Consider the following 22,482-nt stretch of genomic DNA (forward strand, 5'->3'; position numbering starts at 1 on the left):
ACTTCATTCAGGTCTCAATTCATTCTTCCAGAACACTAGCAAAGGTTTTCACCCAGCAAACACACTTTGTCACTCATAAAACACCTAAAAACACTAACATCAGGTATCATTATACAATGTTTTCTTTTTTAAGATTTCTTTATAAAACAAGAATGACACTCTCTATTGTTTATAATTCACTGCAGTTTATGTTACATGGTCCATGTTTACATTACAGAACAAAATTATTCCTAAGTTTCCTCTTTTGAATGGATGGTAATGAAACTGAAAGACTAATGCTTGTGTAGGTGTTCAGTTTCATCTAATTGCTTTGATAGTATTTGATTTTTTAGATTCAGAATATATTTCATAACTATATTACTGTAGAAATGCAGCATATTGCTGTCTTATTCAATTTTGTATTATGTTATTGTTTTGAACATAAGTTTAACAGTTTTGAAAACAGTATGTAAGCATGTGCAGATTGGCCTGTACGTACAAAGAGTTTTGGCAGTTGTTGTGTCTGAGTGAGAAAAGAATTCATGAAATCTGAGAGATGTAGTCATTGAATGCATTTTGTGCCAAAGCAATGATAATTGATCCTCAGTTTAGCCCAGATAGACTTCTGTTGTGCTCACTGTGTGAATAGTTTTGCAAAAGTGACCTAAGTATTGAGAAATGTCCTAGCGTCTGTAAAAAACTGTAAGAACTGGAATTTTCCAGAACCAGCAGATGGATGTCCTCGACGTGTAGAATATCAACACGGAGTTGAAGGGGTCCCACACAACGGCTGATCTTTTTACGGCTCAGGGGTTTGCCCGTGATGGAATGGACTTGGTAGATAGTCGGAGAGGGCAAGGTTTTGAGCTTGTTGTCGACAGAGGGAGCCTGAGATGAAGTTTCCTGCTGACCCTGAATCGAGGAGCGCCACCACTGGAACAGATACATCAACAATAGTAAGGTTTACAATAGTAGTGAGTGGTTTCATCTTCTTAATGGAGGAAATTATGGCACTTACCATGGGTCGAGGAGGACGGATTGGGCATGCGGAGATAACATGCCCCGGAGATCCACAGTATAGACATAGATTCAGGGTCAGCCTTCTTTGACGTTCAGAGGGTGATAAACGGGAATTATCCACTTGGATGGGCTCGCTGGCTGGTTCTGGACACAGGTTCGGACCGACGGAGGTAGATGTTGGGAAGTGGCTGGCCCTGGTGCTCCTCGAGACACGACTGCATACGAGTGCCTACGCGGATGGCGAGTTGGATGAAGCGTTCGAGGCAGATGGAATCCTCATATGCAGCGAGATGCAACCGCACTCTGGGTTCCAACCCCTGACGAAACTAGGTGATGAGAGCTTGTTCGTTCCATCCACTGCTAGTGGCTAGCGTTCTGAACTGCAAGGCATAATCAGTCACAGACTTAGACCCTTGTTTTAAATTATAGAGTTTCTCACCAGTAGATGAATCAGCCAGGGGTTTTCCGTAGACTTCACGGAAATTATCGACGAAGGAGGAATATGACTTGACCACGGCGCCTTTCTGGGTTCAGAGAGATTCGGCCCATTGGAGAGCTTTGCCTTGCAGTTGGGAGATGATAAACGCCATTTTAGCCGTATCTGTGGGGTAGAGCTGCGGTTGCATCTCCAGGACCAACTCACATTGCAGGAGGAATCCGCTGCAATCCTCCGCCGATCCAGAGTAGGGCGCCGGTTTGGCCATGGGACTGGCGTGTATCGTCGGTGGAGGAGTGGATGCGGAAGCGGCAGCAGGTGATGGTGACGGTGGTTGTGGGGTGAGTGCTCGGCGCAAAGCGTCAACGAGCTCTTGAAATGGGTCCTGGATATCATGCTGATATCCAGTTGGTAAGGTCCGGTCTTCTGTTACAACAGAGACATCTCGGAGGCAGATGTGAAAGCAAGTTAAGTGATTTTATTGATATCAGCAGAGAATCAGGTGAGTATATGGCAATTCCTGAGACTTGAAGTGTTGATAGAAGAATGATACTGTCCTTTTGTTGATTGTAGGAAGAACTGGAATGAACATGCTGGAGACTGGAGACAAGGAACACTCACACACAGTTGGAGAGGCACACGAGGAATACAGGAGACACTGAAGACGTTGGAGATAGGTAAGTAGCGAGAAGGAGTCCTTGAGGTAAGTACACATTGAGTTGTGGTATGAACGAGACTGGACAGTGACTGTGTGTGAGTGTGGAGCTTTTGAGGTGAAGGTGATTGCTGTGCTGATGACGTGCAGGTGACGGTGATTAGTACTCCGGTGACTGAGTGCATGGGTATTGGAGGGAGGTGGAACTTGACGTGTCTGTGACAATAATGATGGACAACCAGTAACTGACTTACATGTTACATGTTAGTCAAGCTCCAGTTTCACCTGACTGTCAATTGCTGTAATAAATTTATCAAATGTTCCAAGGATTCATATATGGTATTCATGGTATTATCATGGTATTATCTTGACTAATTTTGACAATTGAACAGACTATTGTGCATGTGATGACTTATACAATGAAATGACGCTGACACGTTTTGGAGCGAACAACCATTAGTCTGAGAATCTACAATCAGTTTAGATCAACAAGATCTATTCACTTGGAAATTGTGCTAAATGTAGGCTACCTGTACTTAATAATTTGCAAAGATGTACTGAGACATTGAGACATGTACTTAGACATTTGCAATTTGATTAAATGAATGAGAAAATCAGTTCTGTTGTGAACAATTGCCAAGTGGTTTGGAGGTTTGTCCATGTTGTTTTGAGAATGTAATTTCTGTTTCAAGAAATGAGCCAAACCAATGGAGAAAAACTGTAATATACTATCTCTGTATTTAAAAAATATATTTAGTTACCACTTGTAGTACACTATGGGTTCAAATGTACTATAAGTAGCATCTAAATACATTTTTTAAATACAGAGATAGTATATTAAAAGCATGTTTTAGTTTATATTCCATGCTGTCTCAAAATAGCACAGTTGAGTACACTTAGATGTTCTTAAGATGATCTTAAGTAGTACTAAAGAAGAATTTTTAGTATATTAAGTACAAAATTAGTGCGTGAAAATAGAGCACTTTAAGTATATTATAGAAATGTACTTTTTTTTCACCTGGGTTGTCATCACAGAATCTGACCAATGAGAATAAAGTGTGTCGTCATCAAGGCTTTTGCAGCCGATTTTGAGCAACTGCAGAGCCTGATCTTGGCGGCTGGTCTTGTTTTGCTCTCGGGGTACTTTGATGGCACATGTGATCACAAGGTGGCTGCAGCGCTGAGCAGAGTCAGACAAATTTTCTTACCAGAATGCATTGCTTTTGTCAGGCGGCAGCCGATCTTTGTGGCACCACATGAAGTCAAACAAGCCTGTTGTCATTGGTTGTTTTAGTCCTGTGGTTTCTCAGTTCTGTTTTGTGATTGGGTCTTTGTTTTGATTGTCCACAAGTGTTCCTTGTTTGTTCTGTATAAATAGCCCTTGCCTACAGTGGACTTATTACAGAAAGCTAGACCTTAATCATGAACCCAGCAGCTTGTTTGCTTCGCCTCCGTCAAGGGGATCTCTGTGTAGAGGATTATGTACAGGATTTTTGTGCACACTCTAACTTGGTGGATTTCACTGACATTGCGCTCAAGAACATTTTTTTTTTTTACCATGGACTTAACAAATCCGTTCGCTCACGAATGCCACAGTGAAAATACATCCAAATACATCGACCACGCCATGCTGTTGAGCGGATCATCATTTACTGTAGGAATTGTGGATGAGGAGCCCCATAATCTCACAGTACCCACCAGTACTATCTGGAGTTATTCACGCTATGACTGCCACGCCGAGGCCTGTTCACTCCATGCCTGCCAGGTCAGTACCAGTTCACGTCATGTCTGCTAATCCAGAGACTGTTCATGTCATGCCTGCCAAGCCAGAGTTTCTTCACATCATGCCTGCTAAGCCAGAGTTATAGGTACCAAACTCCAGCGGCTGGAGAGCTTTGTCCACCACTGCTTCAAGTCAAGTCAAGTCAAGTCACCTTTATTTATATAACGCTTTTTACAATGCAGATTGTGTCAAAGCAACTTTACAGTGATAACTGGTACATAATTTGGCTGCACAGCAGCTCTTAAATAATAGTGTCAATGCAGGCAGATCAGAAGCACTGTTGAATAAATGTCAAGAATACTATTGAAAATCAAATGTCAAGTCAAATGTCAAGTGTCCCCAACTAAGCAAGCCAAAGGCGACAGCGACAAGGAACCCAAACTCCATCAGGTGACATCAGGTGGCAAACAAGTGGCAAATAGGTGTTAAAATGGAGAAAAAAAAAAACCTTGGGAGAAGCCAGGCTTAGTCGGGGGGCCAGTTCTCCTCTGACGAACAGTGCTTTGTTACAATCAGGTTGCTATCATAAGTCTGATAGGATCGCAACAATCAAAGTATTTATTTCAGTTCCATATTTCAGTTCGTATTCCTCACGCCGGAATGGACGGTCTGTTGAGGAACTGTGCTACTGGCTGTCATGTCGATGAGGCCTTCACAATGGATGATCCAGTTGACTCGATCTCTGCTGATACTTCAGGGTTGCGTTGTGGTCGTGTCCAGTTGAGGATCGTATTCATCACGCCGGTATGGACGGTCTGTTGAGGAACTGTGGCACTGGCTGTCATGTTGATGATGTCTTCACAATGGATGATCTAGTTAACTCGATCTCTGCTGATACTTCATGGCAACGGTCCTTGGTCTCAGCTGGATACGGCCCAGATCTATGGTAAACCTCGGATAAACAGAAAGACTAATGTTAGCGTAGATGCCATTCTTTTTCTGATTGAATGAGTACATCTGGTGTTATAGGAAGTGTTCCCGGTTCCGGCTGACCTAATTTATGCAGCCTAAAATCCTTTAACGGATTTGAAAATATAAATTGATAATGTGTTATGTGTATGCCAGGTTAAAGAGATGTGTTTTTAGTCTAGATTTAAACTGACAGAGTGTGTCTGCTTTCCGAACAATGCTAGGAAGATTGTTCCAGAGTTTAGGTGCCAAATAGGAGAAGGATCTACCGCCTGCAGTTGATTTTGATATTCTAGGTATTATCAGCTGGCCTAAATTCTGAGATCGCAATAAACGTGAAGTACTATAATGTATTAAGAGCTCACTTAGGTACTGGGAAACTAAACCATTTAGTGCTTTGTAAGTAATTAGCAAGATTTTAAAATCTATACGATGTTTAACAGGAAGCCAATGCAGTGATGACAGAACTGGGCTAATATGGTCATACTTCCTAGTTCTAGTCCTACTTCTAACTCTAGCTGCTGTATTTTGTACGAGCTGTAGTTTATTTATCAAGTGAGCAGAACAACCACCCAGTAGAGCGTTACAGTAGTCTAGCCTTGAGGTCATAAACGCATGAACTAACTGTTCTGCATTTTTCATTGAGAGCATATGTCGTAGTTTAGATACATTTTTCAGATGGAAGAATGCAGTTTTACAGATGCTAGTAACATGGCCTTCAAATGAAAGATTGGTATCAAAGAGCACACCCAGGTTCCTAGCTGACGACAAAGAGTTAACAGAGCAGCCATCAAGTGTTAGACAGTATTCTAGATTATTGCGTGAAGACGTTTTCGGTCCAAAAATTAGAATCTCTGTTTTTCCTGAATTTAGTTGTAGGAAATTACTGGTCATCCAGTTTTTTATATCAGCTTGTAATGACTGAGGCAAGTCAGACACAATTATTGGTTAGTTAACCAATAGTTTTAAGCTCACTCTGGAGTCTGTCCCCATCCCCCGGGAAGTTTTCAGTTAAAAGTTTATTGCGCTGAGGAATGTGGTTGCCACATGGAGAGCAGAGTAGAGACACAGAAAATCTGCATCTTCCCTGCATTTTCCACACAGAACACAGACTCTATGGCATTAATGTATAGACAGACTGTGCTATAAATGAATCCTTCTCAGGAAATGGTATCCATTATTACTGATGTTGTATTGTACTCATTGTATTTACATGTTTAATGATTGTTAAATGTTATGACCTGCACGGTAACTTCAATCATGCCATGTTTAGTGTCTTTACATTCGTAGCGGGAATATTTAAATGCTTGTGTATGCGGTACATCCATACCTGTGCAACACATCAGTATTAAAAGAATATTTAATAGTTCTGATTCAAGAACTCAGCTTGTTAATCTTTCTGGGTTGTAAAAGCCCTGACAGGAGGGGTGTTGCCACCCAGAATTACAACATCTTCATTGGTCCGGTCAACAACTGAGAGGTGTGACTTTGACCAGAGGTTAATAAACCATCGAACAGTGCCACTCCCTCTCTTCTTCCTTGCTTCTAGACGACCAAACAGGTCTCCTTGCGGCCGGCCTCTCTAGGCCCGGCCGCAAGGCTGGTAGGCCCCTGGCCTACAACACTCAGCCATGTGATCATCACCCAACAGACTGGCAACAACTTCAGACGATAATCTCAAGAGTTATCCTCAACCTGCAGATCCGACGCTCCTCAGCCTAAAGGTATCTTGCAAGTCTCGTACATTTTAATGCTAAACATTGATTTAGTATTGATTTGTAAAGACTTACCTTTGCTATTGCTAAAAGAAACTGATGAGTCCTTTCCAGATTGCCTTTGACATTTCATGTAGCTCTAGTAACAGCATCTCTTCCGGTTCAACTCTATCATTACTCATTCTGACTTGTGTATGTGTGTGTGACCCTTTGTGTATGTTATGTTACGTGTTTGTTAGTTTAGTTATGTGTTTGTGAGTTAGTTAATAAAGATTGTGCACAGGACATGTTTGGTTCTGACTCCGTCTGCTAATGAATTGCTTCTTAAGTGATAGATCCAGACTACGTGCTCTGAGTAGTATAGTACAATAAGAAAGATTATTTTTCTATAACTTGGAAATTAACATTTCTTAGAATTATTAAACAATCAACACTGAGCGTTCACTGGACGAACAGGTTAACTGATTGTAATATTAATTTTAATGTAGCTATGTCCAGTTAATCTGATTAATGGATTTGCATATTCATAATTAATCATAATTAATACTCATAAGGAGTTATGAATAATTATTAATACTTCCCCTTTGAGTTAATTTTTGCTACAAGCTATACATTCTGTTAATTTAGCGAATTGGTGATTTTCGTCAGGGCGCAAAGAAATATAGAGCTGAGTATCATCAGTGTAACAATGAAAACTAACGCCATGCTTCCTAATGATATCTCATTAGGCCCAGGTCCAGGTCCACGACTTCACTACGGCCCAGGTCCTCCAGTGCACCAGGATCCTCTGTTCTATGGCCTAGGTCCCCCAGTGCACTAGGACCCTCTGCTCCAAGGCCCATATCTGCCAGTGCACCAGGACCTTCTGTTCCCTGGCCTGGTCCACCATTGCTTCACTGCCCAGGTCTGCCCATGCTCCACGGCCCAGATCCAGACACTGACTAAGCGAGTACATTTACCTGCATCTAGCTGGTATTCTTCAGGTCAGCCTTATATTCATAATCACAAAATCAGTTTGAATGTCCGCTGAGGAAAGATGTTTTTCCTTATAAGAGAATTTCCCATGACAGCGCTAGTCAATGCATTTATCATTTGTATCTCGTGAGATGTTGTTTGAAGTAAAAACAGTGTCCTTGTTTCCTTGTTTCAGTCCATTTCAATATAAAAGTCTTTGCGATTGACTCACTCATAAAGACTGTCTTTGCCGCCATCTAATTGCATATTATTGCAATATAACTTTCACTGAAGTCAAAATCACTAACAGAATCTTTCTCAATACCAAAAACTATGGCATGTTATTTATATAAAATGTAATTTATTGAACAATAATATTTAAATTAACAAGAATAGCCATAACAGTGTAAGAAGTAAAATAGGAAATAAACAAGCAAACAGTTCAGTCAAACATACAAAAAAAGCACTCTAGTTAATACCGGATCTAATTGTAATGTACATGTAAAGTTACGAAACTTAATATAGCCCTTAACCCAAATCTATTAGCTCCGGAACAAGTAGATTAATAAGTCCAAAGATTGCCTGTTTGATATACCCAAAACAAATTATACCTCATGTTTAAACACTATCTACATAAGAGTCAGCGGCTGAAGCTGTTGTCTGCAGGTACATGAACGCTGAATGGTCGCTGATGGCCTGGAACTCACATCTCCGAAAGCGTCTTAACAAATTTTTAAATAGGCACTATATGTTATACATATAAATCGCACATCTGAGGTCTAAATAACTACATTCTTGCCAAAAAAAAAAAAAAACTCTTAAAACTACATTCCTACATTCCAAAATAATAGTATTATCTATTAAAATATGGTGGGTTTGCTCATCTATCATGACACTCGCTGTGAGAATGCTAAAAGCAGAGTGATACAAACTGTGAAATGGTTCCTGTGGCAATAATCGTAGAATTTTGCATGGCTGTAAAGACCAAGATTCATATTCAAGAACCATAACTATGTTATATCAAAAATATGAAAAACATGTGGTATTTTACTGTTTTCACCATATGACACCAGCCCCACATATAGCTTGCATTACATAAATTATTGTTAATGTTTAACAATAGGATGCATTCATTTGTGTCTCGTCACCACTCTTCTAGACATTACACTCATTCTGTCTTCTGTGGTTTTCAATTTCCAGGTACTTCCATCTCAATGATCCCTAGCGCAGTGAACCGGAGCGAGCAATGATTGAAGTAGTTGATCCAGATTGCTGCCAACAAGGTCAAAGTCAAATCCCAGGTATGGCCAACTGAAGATATATCAGTATTGTGCTCCTGAAAAATCTGTTAGAATCCAAGATCCCTGTAGGGAATTGTTTCTGCCATCAGTGCAGTCATTTGAACAGAGTCTTTGAATAGTAGCATATGCTAAAGGACAAGTAACTGTGTAAGCAGCTGTAGGTCACAGTGTGGTTTAAGAATCAGTGAAAATGTACTGGCTGTCTGTTTTTTGGAAACCCCTAACAATTCCGTCGAATGGGGCCATGAAAACTTCATAACTGATTTACAGCATGCAGATTCATCAGACTCATTTGACATTGTTGGGATGTTGGCACACTAAAACTGCTGAAAGCCAGCACAAAAATAAAATTAAAAAACAAAAAACCTTACAGAAGTTTCAAAATGTATTTTACTTTATGGTACTTTCTGAATATTTTGTAGTGATTTAGTGCAAAATTTATTATTAATGAAATGTATTGTCTTGACAAAAACACTTTATGGTAATATCCATTTCCACAAGGCTGCATATTTTGTAAACACGATCCATGAGCTGTTTGCTTGATTGATGAAGTGCTGAAATGCACTAAGCGAGTGCTGAGATGAATGTAGGGCCTCTGTATGGTGCTTAAATGTTATGGAGATAGTGAAAAATTTGTCAGTCTGGTTGTGGGCCATGCTTCTAAAAGAACACTACTTGTGCTCATCATATCATAGATATCATATATACTGTACATGACTCAGGCTTTAAATGTCCAATCGTAACAGGAGATGTTCAAATATATATATAAACAATAACAATAATAATGGAGCGAGGGAGCGAGTGAGTGAGTGAGAGAAAGAGCGTTAATAGTCTATCAGGCAGATGATAGGATTGTTCTCTGTTCTGATTCTAGAAGCTGGATTCTCCACACACACACACACACACACACACACACACCTCACCCTGCCAGGATGCAAGACAGATGAGCCGCCCAACGCAGGATAAAAGGTCAGGCCTGTGTCTTAACAGCTTCCCTGTTCTCTCCGAGACTGATGGACTGATTTCCATCCTCTCCTGCTGAAGAAAAAAAGAAGAAATAAACATCCAGGTTTTGTTTTATCTAGTAATGAGAATACTTTGCAATTCATTAACAAGGAAACGCTAAAGGGTGATATCCCATAATGCACACCTCTAGCAGTTACTTGCAACACTAAATACTACCAAATGTGCTCTCTGTTCTCCCTAAAGGGACTTGCAGTCTCCTCTTGTCTGTCTTTGATTAATAACGTACCGGTTTAAGCACATAATTTCCAGTGTGCAGAGATTATGGGTTGAGGCTCTGTTAAACAGCCGCTCGACTCGTTCATTTATGGTCTAGGATCCCATTACACGAGCATTACGGAACACCAGAATAGAAGTAGCGATAATGGACAGTTTTATTCCTCTAAATCAAGAGGTCCTGCGTGGCAGTGCTCGACTCCTCCCTTCTGAGCTGCTCTGGCGTTCTGCGCCGGCTTGCAGAAAGGGCCCCATCAGTCAACTGGCGCTCTGTTGAGTCGGCCCTGTTTATAAATCAACATTACACACCAAAACACACTTCTGGGTTATAATGTGTGCTGTGTAGAGAACCTTAGAGTGAAGGTCAAGCCAGGCTGCCGTAAATGGCTTGTCATCACAGAAAACAAAACTGTATTACATGCTCAGACCAAAAATAACTTCACAATAACTTCCCTAATTTCACAATAAAGGTTACATGAAATGTAATGTTTGTATTTTCATTTTTATTTGTTTGTCAAATCTGGCCAGTATCTTTCCTTCATATTTTAAAGGAAGAGGAGACCACCAGAAGAGACCACCAGGGCAACGCAGATGGTGGACGGTGGAACTGATGGTGGAAAGAGCCAGGGTTAGCAGTCCCACCAACAGCGGTGGAGTCGGGAGATCGAGACCCAAGCATAGCAGAAGAGACAACAAGACTGGATTACACAGATGGTCCTGGAGGCCAAGGCAGAACTGCAGCATTGAGCAGCCGAGGTGGAGCCAGGGTGCCGGAGGAATGAGGTGGAGCTGGTGGGACTGAGGACCAAGATGGACCCGGAAGGAAGGAGGAGCCCAACTGAAGCGAAGGGGGGGAGGGACAAAGCACAGCTGAAGGCCTGGGAGTCTGTGGTGGAGCCGGAGGGATGAGGGAGCATTGTGGAGCCGTGAGGACAATGGTCCCAAGTGGAGCAGAGGGGGAGAGGAGCCAAGGTGTAGCCGACTGGGCTGAGGTGGAGATACAAGCTGGGATGCCCGAGGCAAAGCCAGGGGATTCGCTTTCCAAGGTCGAACTGGAGACCGGAAAACCTGAGATGAATCCAAGATGCATGGCATAACTAATAGAGGAGCTGAGGGAATGAAGGGAGCCATTGGAAACCCGATTCCAAAAAAGTTGGGACACAAATTGTGAATAAAAAAGGAATGCAATAATTTACAAATCTCATAAACTATTCACGATAGAAAAATATAAAATGTTGAAAGTGAGACATTTTGAAATGTCATGACATATATTGGCTCATTTTGGATTTCATGAGAGCTACACATTCCAAAAAAGTTGGGACAGGTAGCAATAAGAGGCCGGAAAAGTTAAATGTACATATAAGCTGGAGGACCAATTTGCAACTTATTAGGTCAATTGGCAACATGATGGGGTATAAAAAGAGCCTCTCAGAGTGGCAGTGTCTCTCAGAAGTCAAGATGGGCAGAGGATCACCAATTCCCCCAATGCTGCGCGGTAAATAGTGGAGCAATATCAGAAAGGGGTTTCTCAGAGAAAAATTGCAAAGAGTTTGAAGTTATCATTATCTACAGTGCACAATATCATCCAAAGATTCAGAGAATCTGGAACAATCTCTGTGCGTAAGGGTCAAGGCCGGAAAAAGGTCAAAAAAGAAGCCATATCTAAACATGATCCAGAAGCGCAGTAATTTTCTGGGCCAAGGCTCATTTAAAATGGACTGTGGCAAAGTGGAAAACCCTTCTGTGGTCAGACAAATCAAAATTTGAAGTTCTTGTTGGAAAACTGGGACGCCTTGTCATCCGGACTAAAGAGGACAAGGACAACCCAAGTTGTTATCAGCGCTCAGTTCAGAAGCCTGCATCTCTGATGGTATGGGGTTGCATGAGTGCGTGTGGCATGTCCAGCTTACACATATGGAAAGGCACCATCAATGCTGAAAGGTATATCCAAGGTATATCCAAGAACAACATATGCTCCCATCCAGATGTCATCTCTTTCATGGAAGACCTTGCATTTTCCAACATGACAATGCCAGACCACATACTGCATCAATTACAACATCATGGCTGTGTAGAAGAAGGATCCGGGTACTGAAATGGCCAGCCTGCAGTCCAGCTCTTTCACCCATAGAAAACATTTGGTGCATCATAAAGAGGAAGATGCGACAAAGAATACCTAAGACAGTTGAGCAACTAGAAGCCTGTATTAGACAAGAATGGGGAAGCTTTCCTATTCCTAAACTTGAGCAACTTGTCTCCTTAGTCCCCAGACATTTGCAGACTGTTATAAAAAGAAGAGGGGATGCCACACAGTGGTAAACATGGCCTTGTCCCAACTTTTTTGGGATGTGTTGATGCCATGAAATTTAAAATCAACTTATCTTTCTCTTAAAATGATACATTTTCTCAGTTTAAACATTTGATATGTCATCTATGTTGTATTCTGAATAAAATATTGAAATTTGAAACTTCCACATCATTGCATTCTGTTTTTATTCACAATTTGTACAGTGTCCCAACTTTTTTGGAATCGGCTTTGTGTGTATACATATCCAATACAGAATCAAACTGTGTTTCTTGTTCCTGATCTATAATGGTATAAATGTTTTTGTTTGTTTGTTTGTTTGTTTGTTTTTATTTTTGAATTAAAAAAAAAAAAAAAAAAAAATATATATATATATATATATATATATATATATATATATATATATATATATATATATATATATATATATATATATATATATTTTTTTTTTTTTTTTTTTTTTTCTTTAAGTGAACAAATGTAATCTGGTTGATTCCACCTAAGGTGGGATATGGGTAAGGTTAGGGAAAGCTTTGGTGGTATGGGTAGGTTTAAGGGTAGGGGTAAGGTGTAAGGGATGGGTCAACAGTGTAATTATAAATGTAATTACAGAAATTATTACAGATGTAATTACATGCAGGTGTTTTTAAAATATACAGTTGAAACCAGATATTTACATACACTTCAGAAAAAAACATAAAAACTTTTTTTTCTTTATTGTCATATATTAAATCAGAGTAAACTTTTTTCTGTTTTAGATCAATAAATATTACCATGTTTTTTTGCATTTGTTAAATGTCAGAATCGAGCGAGGGAGAATTTTTATATATTTTTCTTATAACTTTCATCAAAGTCAGAAGTATACATACACTAAGTTTATTGTGTCTTTAAACAAAAAGAAAACTCCAGATGATTCCATTCTGAGCTTAAGAAGCTTCTGATAGGTTAAGTGATTCCATTTGAGTTAATTGGTGGCACACCTGTGGATGCATATAAAGGCACACCACAAACACAGAGCCTCTTTCTTTGACATCCTGGGAAAATCAAGCGAAATCAACCAAGACATCAGGAAAAGAATTGTGGACCTCCACAAGAGTGGCTTATCCTTAGGTGCAATTTCCAGATGCCTGAAGGTCCCACATTCATCCGTTCAGACAATAATGTGCAAGTATTAAAAACATGGGAATGTACAACCATCATAACGCTCAGGAAGGAGAGAGAGGAATGTTTTTTGGTGCGAAATGTGAGAATCACCCCCAGGACAACAGCAAAAGACCTTGTGAAGATGCTGGCTGAAACTGGTAAGACAGTGTCATTATCCACAGTAAAACGAGTCCTGTACCACCAGGAGCTGAAAAGTTACTCTGGGAAGAGAAAGCCATTACTTCAAAACCACCATAAAAAAGTCAGACTACAGTTTGCAACTGCACATGAGGACAAAAATCTTAATTTCTGGAGACATGTCCTGTGGTCTGATGAAACAAAAATTGAACTGTTCAGCCATAATGATAAACGGTATATTTGGAGGAAAAAGGGCGAAGCTTTGAAGCCTCAGAACACCATCCCAATTGTGAAGTATGGTGGTAGTATAATGTTGAGGGGCTGCTTTGCTGCAGAAGGGACTGGTTCACTTCACAAAATAGATGGCATCATGAGAAAAGAAAATGATGTGGATATATTGAAGCAACATCTGAAGACATCAGCCAGGAAGTTAAAGCTTTCGTGCAAATGGGACTTCCAAATGGACAATGACCCCAAGCATACCTTCAAATTAGTTACAAAGTGGCTTAAGGACAACAAAGTCGAGGTATTAGAGTGGCCGTCACAAAGCCCTGATCTCAATCCCATAGAAAATTTGTGGGCGGCACTGAAAAGGCGAGTGCGAGCAAGAAGGCCTACAAACCTGACCCAGTTACACCAGTTCTGTTAAGAGGAGTGGGCCAAAATTCCAGCAAACTATTGTAGAAAGCTTGTGGAAGGATACCCAAAACGTTTGGACAAGGTGAAATAGTTTCGTGGAAATTCTACCAAATACTAAGGAAGTACTTCTGACTTTGATGGAAGTGATACAAAAAAATATATAAAAATTCTCCCTCGCTCAATTCTGACATTTAACAAATGCAAAAAATGTGTTAATATTTATTGATCTAAAACAGAAAAAAAGTTTACTCTGATTTAATGTATGACAGTAAAGAATGTAATGTAATGTTTACTGTATGACAGTTTTTGTGTTTTTTCTGGTGTATGTAAATATCTGGTTTCAACTGTAAGTACAATGTAAAAACATGTATGTACACAATAAGTGCATTGTATCAAATGATTAATTTAAATGTAAGTACATAGTAGTTAAGGTCACTTAAAGTGGGACCCAAACTCTCCAGCTTAAACTGTGCAGTGTGGATAAAAAAATAACTAAACCCACTGGACTAGTTAACTGTTGCACAAGTGAAAGCATGTCACAAGTGTGTTTTTGCATGGATTCTCCTGCGCCAGAATAATAGCGCATATAAATGAGATGACTGCGAGCAATATTTAAAAATGAGGATCTCTGCAGAATAAGTATGTGACACTTACATAAACAAGACCAATGAAAAATGACACTTCATGTCAAATACTTTGCAGATACATTACAGAAAGTCAACATTTTGATTTCATATTGAGTTTAAGGATTTATTTCTACCTGATCTGACCCTTAAAAATGACTTTCATTGGTGTAACCTAATGAAGATTCAATTATATTAGCAATATATTTTTTCTATATGAATTAAACCAGTTAATTTAGCCACATTAAGCACATTTTAGGTAATTTTTGGCAAAATTACTATAATTATTATTATTTGGTGCAAAACATTACAGCTCTAAAGACAGAGAGAAAAAAAAAAAAGGTGGCATAAAATAGTTGGCATCTTAAATCTCAATTTATTATTAAAGATAGATATAATAGTTAAAATAGCTGGTGTCAATGGGTGTTGTGCAGTGCTGTGCTCCTTATGTTGCCATTTCATATGTATGAGTGCATATAATGAAGACTAAAACCTTTACAGGTGTGTTTCAGCTCCAGATTGAACACACACCTGTTCTTATAATCTTACCAATTAACCTTCACACTCAGCTTGTATCCAGTATCACTAGAACTTGTGAATCTTGCGACTGTGTATAGTGTGTCACAATGTCCAATCTCTTTATCTGAGAAATAGGAGATGGATCCTAATTCATATGCTACACCAGAGCTCAAAAACACTCACAGAGCTGAACTTAATGCTGGTGGATAGATATTTTATAGATATTTATTACGTCATTACTGTATATGCAATCATCATGGCTAGTAACAATGTAATTACAGTGTAATAATATATTATTACAGATTTAGTTCATATTTTGTTTATTTAAATATTTAAATTTCATTCATAAGTTTCACTGTCATTCTTTTTTTTTTTTTTTTTTTTGCAGTTTAATTTTGGTTTGTTTGAACTATGGTATTTTAAACATTTATTTTGCAGCTATGGAACTGTATTTTAGTTGTGTTGTTGGTTTTAAACAACACAACCAGATTCCATGTGACTATTTTACACTTTGGCAAATTCATATGAATATGTATGATTTATAGACAAATTCAAATCAAGCATGAAGGTCCACTCATAAACCTAACCTTCAGTAGGGGTTCACCTAACCTGAACACGTTGTCGTTAGGTTGTAGTTGATTGTTGTGAAAATAATCCATGTGACTACAATGGTTCAACCTTAATTTTATGAAGTGACTAGAATACTTTTTCTGAGCAAAAAAAAAAAAAAAAAAAGACTTTATTCAACAATCTCTTGTCCTCTGTAATTCTCCTAGGCAGCTGACGTAGTAAGCACAGTGCAGCACTTCTGTGTTTACGTCAAAACGCTGACTAAGTATTGGTTGATGCTGCACACATGAGCAGCAAGACGCATATGTGTGATGCTGACGCAGGAGCCGGCCAATACTGAGTCAGCATTCTAACATAGAACACAGAAGCATTGAACTGTCTAAACTACGTAAACTGCGTAGGAGACTGACATGGAAGAGAATCGATTGTTGAATAAAGTCTTTTTTTTTTTTTTTTTTGTGCAAAAAAAGTAGTCCCGTAGTCACGTGGACTAACAATGTCTTTAGTATGTCTTTTAATTTTTGGGTGAACTAACCATTTAATGCATTTTTGTTTTTCATACCTTTTGACTTTTGAGACAGTGGCAAATAAACAATTGCTGCTACAATTTAAAATATTTGTTTGGACACAATTTAGTAAATTAAATTTTTCCATTTGCTCAACATATTATTTCTGATTGAGCATATGTTAACAGACTGTTGCTACAATTGATAAAATTCAATTCACAGAAATTCAATTAAAAAAATCAGACATGACCAGTCAATTGAAAATGTTGAGTTGGAGAGGTCTTATTCTCCAATTCTAATAAATTTTATTTTAAGTATATTGTATTCATCTAAAAAATACTTTTAGTTTTCATTTCCAATCTATGTTAACAGAACACTCATCATAATTCATCCGATCGGACCCCTGGGTTATTTTCACTCTTTGCATATTGTTTATTGATTTGGAAATGTCATCTTCCAGGGTTTTACACCGACACCCATCTCTAGACAAATAGGTCAGTGACATTAAGTAATACACAGATGCATTGACAAGGTGTTTTTCACATAGCATATAAACTGCCTCACAGGCAAGGTCTGTTAGTCAGATGGATTTGTCAGGAGCAGAAATATATGTATGATGTCACTGCAGTGTTTCTTCAATTTCTGTGGAGGCCAAGAGCTGTAGGATGCAAACGGAAGAGATAAAGACCAAAGCAGGTGAACAATTCCCAACAGGATGAATTCTAGCTGGATTTTACAAAGTCTGACTCATTTTTACTGCATTGGTATTGCTTTATAGCATAATAATCTAATAGAGCATTTTACTGGTTTTCATCAGAGGTTCAATAATAACTCTAAATTGTCAGTTACTCTGTTGTTACAAACCTGCATGACTTTCTTTCTTCCAAAGAACACAAAAGGAGAAATTTTGGAGAATGTTAAATCTTCCCCTGTATCTTAGCTCCCTTCCGTCACCATTGTAATCTGATGCATTACATTACATTTACTTATAGGATATTCAAGAGTCAAGAAACATGCCAATTTTGATTGTACTTGGGTTTATAACTTAAAGCTATAAAAAGGCCCATTCACACCAAGAACGCAATGTAACTAACACTATTAGCTCTATTAGTGTTACGGAATGAGACCCAGACAGATGAATACAGTTAAAGGGTTAGTTCACCCAAAAATTTAAATTATGTCATTTATTACTTACCGTCATGCCGTTCCACACCCGTAAGACCTTTATTAATATTCAGAACACCAATTAAGATATTTTAGTTGAAATCCGATAGCTTCGTGAAGCCTCCATAAGGAGCAATGGACAATTCCTCTCTCAAGATCCACAAAGGTATTAAAAATATATTTAAATCAGTTCATGTGAGTAAAGTGGTTCAATATTAATATTATAAAGCTACGAGAATATTTTTGGAGCGCCAAAAAAACCATAAATAACAACTTAATGTAGTGATGGCCGATTTCAAAACAATGCTTCAGGAAGCATTCGGAGCACAGGTGAAAACATGGTACTCGTGGAAAATCAAGAAAACTAGATTTAAACAATATGACTAAATGTGTTGAGCTGTATAATAATTTGTTTTCTGTCTATAAATGTATCAAAACAGATGTTCCCTTGTCAATTAAAACATGCAATATATTAAAGCTTCTTTGGTGTTTCCATGGTTTCTACAAAATAAAACCGGTAACATGGGTAACATGGATATGACGCCATTGACAGGTGACTCCCTCACACGTCCCGGATCTGTGCTTTAGTATGTTAGTCAACTCATCAAAATAATTTAGCACCACAACAGATTATTCAAACATAATGATTTAAAACTTCCTCTTTGATTCAACATTATTACAAAGTGCACGTTTTAAAGTGTACTTAAGTGTGTTAAGAAATAAAAGGTTACACTTTATTTTAAGGTGTCTTTGTTACACTGTAATTATACATTTAAGTACTGAGCAATATTAAGCAACTACATGTATTTACTATAGGGTGAGGATTAGGGTTTGGTTTGGTTTAGGGTAAGTTGCATGTAAATATGCATAATTTATAGCTATTACTATAGTAACTGTGCATAACATTTGTAAAAATGACACTGTAAAATGAAGTGTTACCTTTAAAACTTACAGTGTTTTAATAAAATAAATGTCACTTCTTATTCACAAGGGATTAGTGACTAAATTATTTAATTTTTGGGTAAACTGATTTGACAGAATATGCCTTTCCTGAACTTGCTGTGTGAAAAAGATAACGAAAAACGCTTTCATTTATTCAGCAAAAGAAATAATGGTGACATATAAAACAGACAGTGAGGTGTTTCAAAAGGACATCTAGCCTGAATCTCCTGCCTTGCATCAGTGCAATCATTGTTGCATGTACAGAAAAAGAAGCCTGCCACTCTGAATTATTTGTGTTCACCTACAAGAGAAGTATGTCTACATTTGAGCTGGAAACAAGATCATGAAGTCATGGTATTCATGAAGGAGCAGTGTGAATGATGTAAGAATAATGCCATGTCACTGCTAATACAGCAACAGCCATGCAATGCCAGGATAAGGAAAGAGCAGACACGAACTAAGAATTGTCTGAGTAGAGCAGCTCCCAGAAGCGCTGTGAATGACTGCTGGCAGATGGGCTAGATGACTAGGCCAGACTGGGCCAGATGCATTGGGAACAGGAAGACCCAGCGAGCCGGGTTTTAGATTTGAGATCACTTGATACATCAGTCAGTGTCCTATAAAAATGTTAATCACCGTCTGGACTACAGCTATAAATGTTTATACGAGAGGTGAGCATATTTAGCGTGATCTTGACATGAACTTCTGGTATAAATTCTTACTCTGAAAATCAGTTTCCTCAGAGTTTTGTGGTGTGTGGACACTTTTTTACTTCTATGAATAGTAATATTCATTTCTAATTTAACTAACTAACTTGTAATTTTTCTAATTTTATATATTTCCATATTTATGATTATGTTTATAACTATTATTAATGACAATAATAATATTGTTACATTAAATTATGATTATTTGTATTATTAACAATATTGAAAATATTAAATATGGTCATTCCACCACATTGTGCATTGCACTTTCTGCAATTCATAAGTATTTGAGTGCACCGTCTTTCAATATCTAAATATATCAATATCTTTGGTACAGTATAACAGGGGCGGGGGAGATTAATGTTAGCATGAAAAACAGGTTTGATCTTGGATATGTGGAACACGGGATGAATTTGACGGTACGCTGGGGGGAATTTAAGGCAGACTGTCACCGGACTAAGAATTTTGGTGAAAGTAAACGGGCCAATGAATTTGGGTGCCAACTTATTACATACAGAGCGGAACGGAATGTTCTTGGAAGAAAGCCACACTTTTTGACCGACGACATATACGTGAGGCTTCAGCCGGTGGCGATCGGCCTGGGCCTTGGTGCGCGCTCCCACCTGAAGAAGAGTCTCTCAGGCTCTTCTCTACGTGTGATGACACCTCTGGACAAAGGCGTGAGCGGAGGGGACCGCAACTTCGGATTCCAGACTAGGAAAGATAGGTGGCTGGTAACCTAAACTACACTGAAAAGGCGACAGGCCCGTAGCCAACACTGGTAACGAGTTGTGCGCATACTCCACCCAAGGAAGCTGCTGACTCCAGGAGGAAGGATTCTGAGCTACCCAACATCGCAACATTCTCTCCAAATCCTGGTTGGCTCTCTCAGCTTGCCTGTTACTCTGGAGATGGAACCCAGACGACAAACTAACAGTTGCTCCCAGTAATCTACAAAACTCCTTCCAGAATTTGGAGGTAAATTGTGATCCCCTGTCAGAAATCATGCCTCCCATGAGGCCATGAATACGAAAGACGTGATTGACCCTCAGGGGTCTGAGGATTTTTGGGACCCTGGAGAAGTTTTGACATGCCCTGACATTTGTGCTTTTTTCAGTTGTTCATAAACATATTAATGGAAAAAGTGTCATTACACTGTATTCAGCACAAACAAAGCTACAATGAGATGTGAGGATGTGTACATGTTTGTGTTTTTGAAGGAATAACGTTTATGCGTGGTTATTGAAAAAACAAAAAACTTAAGTCACTGAAATAAAGCCAAAATATATATATATATATATATATATATATATATTAAAACTTTGTTCACAACACTTCTGGGTATTTGAGGTTGTAGACTAGAGTTTTTGCTTCAAAATGAGGTAAAAATGATGCTGCCTGCTTGTTCATATAAAACAATAGAGAGATTTAAATTTTCTAAAACATCTTTGGTCAAGAAACACAGTATGCGTGGAGGCGTGAATCCTCATGTATAATGGGTGATTCTAACCTGAGAAGACAAAAGAATCACATAATAATGACCTGAAATGACTTGCATATTAATGAGGCCTTTCAGTCAGGTAGGCTGTGAAAAAACCCTCTGTGATCATGATTCAAATCTCATCATGGTGTAAATCAAACATACAGAAAAAACGGCAATACTGTGAAATATTATAACAATTTAAAATAATGGTATTCTATTATATTCTTTAAAATATAGTGTATTTCTGTGATGCAAAGTGTCTGAACAATTATGATACCTCTATGGCATTTCATATAAGGTTTTAGCTTAAAAGCATGCACATTTAGAGAAATATTGATGGATTCTCATGCTTATGTCAATTTTCTATACAGAGGAGTATTTATTCATTATTTATTGTCATCACTGAGAACGCTGGATACTGTGTTTACAATTCATACTTGCAGCCGGAGGGCGCTCTGTGCACTTTTAGTCCACAAATGCCAATGCTAAAGAAGAATAGGCAATCCAGGAAATAACTTAACTAACAGAGGCCAGAGATCGCTAACTATGGCTATTCAAAACACTTTTCAAGACAATAAATACACGATTGAGACGATGAATGCATGTATTGACTCAGAATTTGCGTCTGAATAGCGCTCCCTCCGTGGGCGTGGCCGCATTAGCGGATAATGAGCTGAATCACGGATTTCTGACATGGCTCTCTTTTCATATAGATTACATAAACACAAAATGTTTGTTTTCGATTTGACTTAAACAATTTAAAACCTGACATTTCAATGTTTTTTTAGACATAAGTCTAATTTTTTTGTGATTAGTATTCACTAAGTCACAGTTCATTTTCTGAGAACTATTAGATTGGACTTCCTTCAGAGGGAGACGAGAGATCATGCATCATGTTAGTTTTCTTTATTTTACAAAAAGCACAACATTTGACAAGAGAATGAAATGTGCCGCCTTCAAGAACCGGTCCACTACGGTCAAAATCACTGTATTGCCCTGTGAAGGAGGGAGGCCTGTTACGAAATCTAGTGCTATGTGGGACCAGGGTCTTGAAGGGACAGACAGCAGTTGAAGAAGCCCATCAGGAGAACGATTAGAAGTCTTACCATGAGTGCAGACAAAGCAAGCCAAAAAAAATTGCGAACGTCGCGAGCCATACAGGGCCACCAGAATCGTTGCTTAACCAAAAAATTGGTACGACTAACCCCTGGATGACAAGCCAGATTGGAATCATGGCCCCATCGGATAACATCTGAACGTAACCTCTCTGGCACAAATAATTGACTCGGCGGGCACCCGGATGGAGGCGTTACCCCTTCTAAGGCCGTGCGGACCTTCGACTCGAGTGAAGAGTGAAGAGACAATGAGTCTCTCAGGTAAAATACACTCGGGAGTGGACGGGCGTTCGGAACGATCAAAAACACGAGATAAAGCATCAGGCTTGATGTTTTTAGACCCGGGACGATATGATAGAGAAAAATCGAAATGACCGAAAAACAGAGCCCACCGAGCCTGCCTAGAGTTTAGTCTTTTAGCGGATCTGATGTATTCTAAGTTCTTATGATTGGTCCAGACGATGAAAGGTACCCCCGAACCCTCCAACCAGTGACGCCATTCTTCCAAAGCTAATTTGACCGGCAGCAGCTCCCTGTTACCAATGTCATAATTGCGTTCGGCAATGGATAAACTATGGTAAAAAAACACGCAAGGATGCATCCGCGGCGGCACGCTTGGATAGAACTGCACCTACCC

The sequence above is a fragment of the Chanodichthys erythropterus genome, chromosome 10 (assembly GCF_024489055.1).
Source record: "Chanodichthys erythropterus isolate Z2021 chromosome 10, ASM2448905v1, whole genome shotgun sequence".
Lineage (NCBI taxonomy): Eukaryota > Metazoa > Chordata > Actinopteri > Cypriniformes > Xenocyprididae > Chanodichthys > Chanodichthys erythropterus.